Here is an 8,141-nt window from a genome sequence, read left to right as displayed (position 1 = left end):
TGACATACTGTATTTGGATGAAATCTCTAAGGCCATTTTTTTTTTGTTTATTGCTTTGGGTTTTTCAAACTATTTTGATACGCTCAGCTCTACATTTATTCACATGATTAGGAATCAGAGATTATGAAAGTCAAGTAGGTAGTAAATAAGTGGATCAGCATATAGGTTAAACTATGTGGGAAAGTGCGAAAAAAAAGAAATAGCCCACTCTATTACAACAGAATGCAATAATTAATGGCTGAAATTATGCCCTTAATCCAAGGGAAGGGTAATTATTTTCAGTATCTTCTATTTAAAGAAAATGTGTATGCATTTTATATTTTTTTAAATTAAACATTGTCAATTTAAAAAATACATACATAGAGAATTAACCTTTAGCTGCCTTGGTGATTACATTGGTAATGCCTCCTAATTCCAGTCATATGTGATATAATGGCCCTTGCTATTAATAGTATAAAAAGGCAGAGAGCAAAGCTGTAGAGTGCTTGGGTTAAAGGATGTAGGATCCTTAGGAGAAACTAAGTACACAGGACAATATTCAAGTTAAGAGAGCAAATAAGGAAACAAATAGGGAGAAACTAGCAACAGTAATTAGGGGGTTTCACCCATCCCTCATGTGGATTTGGAAAGGGTTTGTTGCTGGGGTTTGAAGAAGATCCAAATAAGCAGCCAGCAATGATTGCAGGGACTTAGCTCTTCTGGCAGGTGGCCACTACAACAGATTGCTTCATAAGTGTTCAGGAGATTGCTTTGTGCCGAAAAGGTGGTGATGTCTTGAAGAGGATAAAAGTGTGTTGGAGTTCCATGGTGGTCTGGTCACCATGGGGAGTCTGTAGGACAAAGCACAAGGCACGGGTTTTGACTAAAGGTGGGTGATGGCGCTGTAGGCAGTGAGTGACACCGGTCTACACTTCAGATGTTTGATAAATGTTATGTCATATTTTCAGTTTATTTCATTTAAAATCTGTGTGAAAAATACTAATCTGACATTTTAGATATTCCCAGGAGAGCTAAGTAAAGGGAATGTGGCCCCATATCTCTCTGGCTGCTTTCAACCTGCTTTATTTTTCTTCATAGCCTTCATATTCTGATAAGGTGAGGTAGGAGGAATAATGGCCCCCAAAGATACCTGTGTCCTGATCCTCAGAACCTGTGAACATGTTATCATACATGGCAAAAGGGACTTTGCAGATGTGATTAAGTTAGGGAGCTTGAGGTGGGGAGGTTATTTTGGATTATATGCGTAAACCCAGTCTAATCCCATGGGTCCTTAAAAGCAGAGAGAACGTTTCCTAGCTGAAGTCAGAGGGAGATAGGACTATGTAAAGATAATCAGAGGGGTACAATGTTGTTGCCCATGAAGATGGAGGAAGGGACCCATGTGAGAAGTTTCTAGAAACAAGAAAAATAGTGAAACTGATTCCAAGAGCTTCCAGAAAGGAATGCAGCTCTGCCAACACCTTGATCTTAGACCAGTGAGACCTGTGTTGAAATTTTAACATAAAGAACTGTAGGATAATAAACTCATGTTGTTTTAAGTTTGTGATAATTTGTTACAGCAGCAGTTGAAAACTAATACATATGGTATATATTTTTCTCATTGTCCTCCCACTCTCTACATATACACACTGGAATGTAAACCTCAAAAGGACATGAAATACCTATTTACTTAGCACTCTCTCCCTAGGATATTTTGAAATGTAGCAGATGTGCAATAAATACTTATTGAATGAACTGATGATTGAATGTGAGAAAACTATTTAAATAGGATTTATGAAATTTTGCTCCAATAAATGTGTTAAAATAACAACGTTGAAAGATACATTCTTATAATTTTGAAGCACTGTTGTCTATATTTTATTTGAGCTTCAAAAACACTTCTATCATGTTTTACAACTGTGGAAATAGATTTTCACAAGTAATAAAAATATGGGAATTTTTCTTAATATTTATTTATCAAGACTAACAGCAAACTAACATTTTAAAACCCATTTAAATGTGTTGGAACCATATAAGTACCATATAATTCGATAAAGCTAAGAAACAGAAATTTTATGTAAGGAAGACAACTGACATCCCAGAGGTGCTTCACAAATTGGTAGTACTTTGGGGTCATTTCTGTAGTCCAAGGCTTTGGCTTTGACCTTGCCATTCCAAATCTAGACAAGGGATACAGTTGTTGCATTTGGAAGCAGTCAGGTTCTCAAGGGACAACCCTCATTCATTCATTAAATAATATTGGTGAGTGCTTGCTATGTACTAGGTATGGGTCTAGGTGCTAAGGACACAGCAAAGTACAAAGTAGACAAAAATTCCAGCCCTCATGAAAACCCATTCTAGTAGGGGAGGTAGACAGTAAAATAATGCAAATATAAAGTATAGATCTCCCCCACCTTTTGAAAGTTTGCTTTACACCACTTCGCTTTTGCAGAAACCCTACATTAGTACCTGTTTTCACTAATGGAAAGAAATCCAAAGAGAATTTTCACTTTTCCAAAAAGTGAAAAGCAAATATAATGTTCAGTATTTGTTTTGCATTGAGCCCTTATAGAGGCAGCACACACCTTATGCAGAGAGAGAGGCACTGCCAAGTGCCTTCCTGGGAACTAGACTCAGCATCAAGCTGCCATGGCTTTGAACTGTGTCTGTGAGCATCTGTGCTTTATCTTGATTGATTTTGTGCATCTGTTAGCAAGACGTGTCCTAAGGTAATTGCTTCTTCACTTTATGCCAATTCAGCTTAAGAAAAGTTTCATAGGAATGTTACATGGCGATTAGATCTGTGGAGGAAAGTATGACAGGGCAAGTTAAACAGGGAGAGAGTGTGTGTGGTGTTTCCTTTATAAAGAGGATGTCTAGGGAAACCTTCAAAGAGCAGATGAAATTAAACAAAGCAAGAGGGTGGGCTATGAAACTCTGGAGGAAAATTATTCCAGGCAGTGGGAACAGTAAATGCAAAGCTTTGAGGCAGGGTCAACCTGGTGTATTTGAGGACTTGCAAGAGCATTTCTTATTTATAATACTTTACTTAATTTTAATGTATAAATTTGAACTTTATTGAAGACCTCTAAACCAGACAGCATAGCATGACCTGAAGAAGTACTTTCCAATTTAGTATATCAAAATGATTCAGTTTTTTAGTTATATCTGGGACTATTGTTTAATTGCTGAGTTTCCAACTGGCAGGTCAGACTTTTCCACATTTGTTGGTATTCTGGGATGCTTGGACCAAAAGTAGTATTTAAGTGACCTATCAACGGAAAGACCATTCCTTATCATCTGTCTTAGGATTTCTTTATCATCAATATTGAAGTGACCTCTAAGAGTATGCCCTGAATAGTCTAGATATACCCATAATCCTTTGAAGTCTGTTATGTGAGAACTGAAGGAAGTGAAATCATCATTGTTCCAAGTCTTTGTTTTGAGAAAGGATGATGCAAGTCAAATGAGCATCCTGTGAATCAAGAGAACATGCCATCATTTTCTTATTTATATATCTGAATCACTCAATTCTATCACAAAAAAACAATAATTTCATTTGGACATAAAATGTGAAATCAAGTAAGTAAAAGAAAAAATTCCAGAGTTGTACACAATAATCAGTTCACATGAGCTCTTCTTTCTCAATAAGGTTCTGGCTTTGAGATCTTGGCTTTGCTGATGTGTATGGAGTGGCCAAATACCAATACCAGGGAGGCTTCCCTGAGGTTAGGGAGAACATATTTTGAATTATTGAGTAATTAAATGAAATGACAACTACATAACTTGTAATGGAGGCTATAACTATCTGGTGGTTACACATACCACTTTTGCCTGGAAGAATGGCTCACTAATGGTAAGGTTCCTTGGACATGGCATGGGATCAAGGTCAGTTAGCATATCAAGAGAAATATTTCATCCTGGACATCTGTACTTCTGTGCCCCAAGTGTGAATCCTATTCATTCATTCATTTGATGAATATTTGCTGACCATCTACTTAATAACAGGCACTCTTTTCTGGGCTAAAGATATGGCAATGAAGAAAGTAGTTTGAAGTCCCTAACCTTCACAAAGCTTATACTCTAGTAGGTTTTGGTTGTTAAATAAATTCTTTCTTTTCAGGTTATCAATTGAATTCTATAGTGTCTCTCTGACTTGGGCAATGCTGAGTAGATAAATGTTTTTCTGCTTGGTCCCTCTTTTAGAGTTGTTATGAAGGTAATTTATTGTGTTTTGGCTTGGCTAAGTTTTTTACATTCCACTTGTTTATGTTATGGCTTTAGCTATGTTGATACACATGTGTCCATGCTTATGTGTTCCTACACTTTCTCAATAAATTACCCATTTATTGACTGCTTTTTTAGGGTATATTCTAAAAAATGTCAGCTCTCAAATACTACACTGAAAATACTCTTTTAACGCTGAAAACAGAATTTATAGGCATTGTAAAAAATTTAAAATATAGAGTGTATAAGATAAAAAATAAAATCTACTTCCCGATTTCCCTATCTTCTCTAACCAGGTTCTCTGATTAATTTCTCTCCTTAGAAATAAGACCTTTCTTTCTATATCCTTCCTCTGAACACACACCTCTTTTTTCCCCAAGACAAAAATCCTACATTACATTTTTTTCTTTTTCCCAGTTTAATCATTATTTGACTTTTTTTGGAGTATAGAAATTTCCTCCCTTATTAAATATATGTTCATGTCTATATTCACATGTTAACACCTCTTTCTCCATTATAAAGATGAAAGAAGGAAGACATAATTCTCAATCCAAAAACTTTATGGTTCTCCAGTAATAATTTTATAGGAAGATGATTTTTAAATATATAAAGCTTCTCTAGATCAGATTATTTTAACTAATTTTCCTTACCTCGAGTTTTATTTTTATTACATGTAATTTGTTAAAGTAGAATTTTAAAATTTCTAGTTACTTGTTATAATTAACTTTACATGGACTGTATATAGTTATCAAATTGCTTCAGTAGATTTCAGAATTGCAAATAACTGTCCAATATCATGAGCTAAATGAAGCTTATGTAGATTCTCAAATAAAGGTCATAGAAATGTAAGCAGTAAGAACTATTCAGCCATGGCACAGATGTTGTGATCATTACAGGAGTTGTGTCTTTAATTAAATTTGTTCTCTAGTGCCAGTTCAAAAACTTTGTTTTTCATACAAAAACCCAATTATACAGGCAAAAGATGTCATGCTTCCATGAGTTGAAAGTCAAGAAGAAAAATGTTACAAAATTAACGCAAGCTTTTTATTCAAACGTTGTTACTGTACTATAATAGAGAAACTTTCTGTTATTGCCAATATTGAAATGTACAGATGACCACAATAAATGGGAGAGGGAGTTGAAGATTCTTTATTCTAAAATTAGGTAACTTAAAGGTATAGAGCACTAATGTTTTTACTAGATGATTAAAATATCTCGAGAAAGTCAGAGTTTATTCTGCAACAATAAAATATGATTCAAACCAAATGGAAATGAAAATTTAAAACCAAGTTTTGAATATATTGACATTTTGTATTTTTCCATCTATTTAGATCTGCTTATGATATAAAGCATGCTATTTTACCATTTGGATTTTGTATTTTAGGTAACAGAAATTCTCCTCACTCACATTTGAATCACTTACACTTTCTTTTTTTTTTTTTTTTTTTTTTTTTTTGCGGTATGCGGGCCTCTCACTGTTGTGGCCTCTCCCTCTGCAGAGCACAGGCTCCGGATGCACAGGCTCAGCGGCCATGGCTCGTGGGCCCAGCTGCTGCGCGGCATGTGGGATCTTCCCAGACCGGGGCATGAACCCGTGTCCCCTGCATCGGCAGGCGGACTCTCAACCACTGCGCCACCAGGGAAGCCCTGAATCACTTACACTTTCAATTCAAATAGCCTAAGTCTTTTAGAGAAGATCAAATAAATTGAAAAGCAAGTAACATTTCTATGCTTTGATCCAGAATTAATACTATGAAAGGTAAAGTAGCAGAAAAATTACAACATTTATTTAATGTAATGTGAACAAAAAGGCCGAAGATATTGTCCCTAATGTAGTTATCAATGATGTCCGTCAAACTTATACAACACAGCTCTGTATACAGTTATGTCCCAAAACGTATGAATGAAAATTTAAATTTTTAAATATTAAGCTCAAGTTATTCCTTGGACTGTTTACTAAAGAATGTGGAAATTCCAATTGCTTTTGCAGCGGTGAAATTTATTTTAAAAATATTACAATTCTATAATGTCAAGGTCTTGAGCCTTTTCATTTGCATGGTTTTTATGTGAGTAGATTTTCCAGGAAAGTAAAAGTAAAAATTAAAGAAAAATGAAGAATATTTCAGTGTTTTAAAAAAATTTCTTGACACAAAAATCATTCAGTTATGTTTGTAAATCCAGTTTCATTAGATTGATACTTTGTCTTTTTTATTCTTTTGAGGATTTTAGGATGGAACGATCTAGGTTCACATAACTTCTTGAGCCAATTGACTAATGTTTCTTTGTGCTCCAATTCATATTCTTGTGTGTGTATGTATGTATTTTATGTATATATACATATATATATGTATATATATATATACATATATACGTATATATATATGTGTATATATATATATATGTATATATATATATATATATATATACTTGACCAATTCCTCTAAAGCTGGCTAGAAAAGTCCATATAGAAATTAAAGTGAGACGAATCTGAGAAAAGTACAAGTTGGTAAATCTAACTCTTGAATTTCAAGTGATTCAAAAAGAACACCTGAAGGTGTCTCTATTTCCAGGAATGATATAATCACCTCACTCCACCACCCCAATTATTATCTGCTGCCCTGCAATGGACATAAAACTTACCTTTCCTTTAAAATATATTCTTTATATTTGAGGATGGAGAAGGGTGAAATTAAAATGAAAACAACTTACTCTAATCCCCTCATGTTGGTAATCATAGCCTAATTCTATCCCTATCATAAAAGGAAATAAATGTACAAATAAAAGGCTTGGTATTGCTACTGACTCAATCTCTTCAGTACCTTTTTGTGTGTTGAAAGTGAGATTTCTAGATTTGCAGTTGGGTTGTTTCTCGCTGTGACTGTTACGCTTGCCTTCCTGACCAGAGATGCACAGTCCAGAGGCAAGTGATCAAATGATTCAAAACCCTGGGTGTAAGTGCAACGGGAAGCTGGCATCCTCAGCTGGCTGTAATTCGCTAACCCCTGACTTTCCATTCTCTGCTTAAACCATATCCATTTTCCCCTTGAATTTTGGAAAATTTCTGTGTTACTGGCACTGTTTCTTTTCCCAGCTTTGAAGCCCTTGAGAAGAACAAGGTCCTCAATTGGCTTGCAGAATTTTAGGAAGTATTATTAACCTTCAAATACTTAACTGATGTCATGGGAATGTTAATTGCAATCTCAAACTTACTTCCAAGGGATTAAATCCCTACCCAGTTTACACAACAGCCTCATTTAGCTCCCTCCAAACATCACATCAACCTCAATAGGCACAGAATTATCATAGACCAGAGGCACTGGCCTGTAAATGCAGCCTGCCTTCTCTACCCTACAACCTTCCCTGTCATCTGGAGATGCATGTCCTCAGTGGATCTCATTTAAGTCTTTCTTTTTTTTCTTTTTGACTTATGCCAAATTATGACATCAGGGTCAGTCTATTAATGCTGGAAAATTTCACAGCTAGTTTGAGTTATTTCTAGACATGTATATCTTCCCCAATTTGTCTTTATCCCTTATATCAAATTACAGAAAGGCACCACGTACATGACCAAAAGAAACAGTTTATCCGTGAATGTCCCTATCTGTAGATATTGAAATACAGCATGTGAGAGAACAAGAGCAAATATTTATATATTAGAAAAAAGAAAGAGGTTCAGGCTGTGGCTGTGTTTTAGGCATTAGAAGTCTGCTTAGCTCTGTTGCTTTGGCTGGTACTTACTATATTGCACTTCAAGCTTGTTTGGTTGTCCCTTGTTTTAAATGTACTTCAGTCTTTTATTGCTGCTACTACCACTTTTAGAGCTCACCAGGCATCCATGTATGTAATGGAAGAAGATACTTTGGCAAAAACTTCTACAAAATTCACTCAAATCCATGTTCTTCTTGTTGCTTCTCTTCGGAGACATAGGTAGATAA

Source organism: Lipotes vexillifer, unplaced genomic scaffold, assembly GCF_000442215.2.
Source record: "Lipotes vexillifer unplaced genomic scaffold, Lipotes_vexillifer_v1.1 scaffold716, whole genome shotgun sequence".
In the NCBI taxonomy this organism is placed as follows: Eukaryota; Metazoa; Chordata; class Mammalia; order Artiodactyla; family Lipotidae; genus Lipotes; species Lipotes vexillifer.
The sequence above is the reverse complement of the archived record's forward strand: the minus strand, read 5'-3'. Positions refer to the sequence as shown.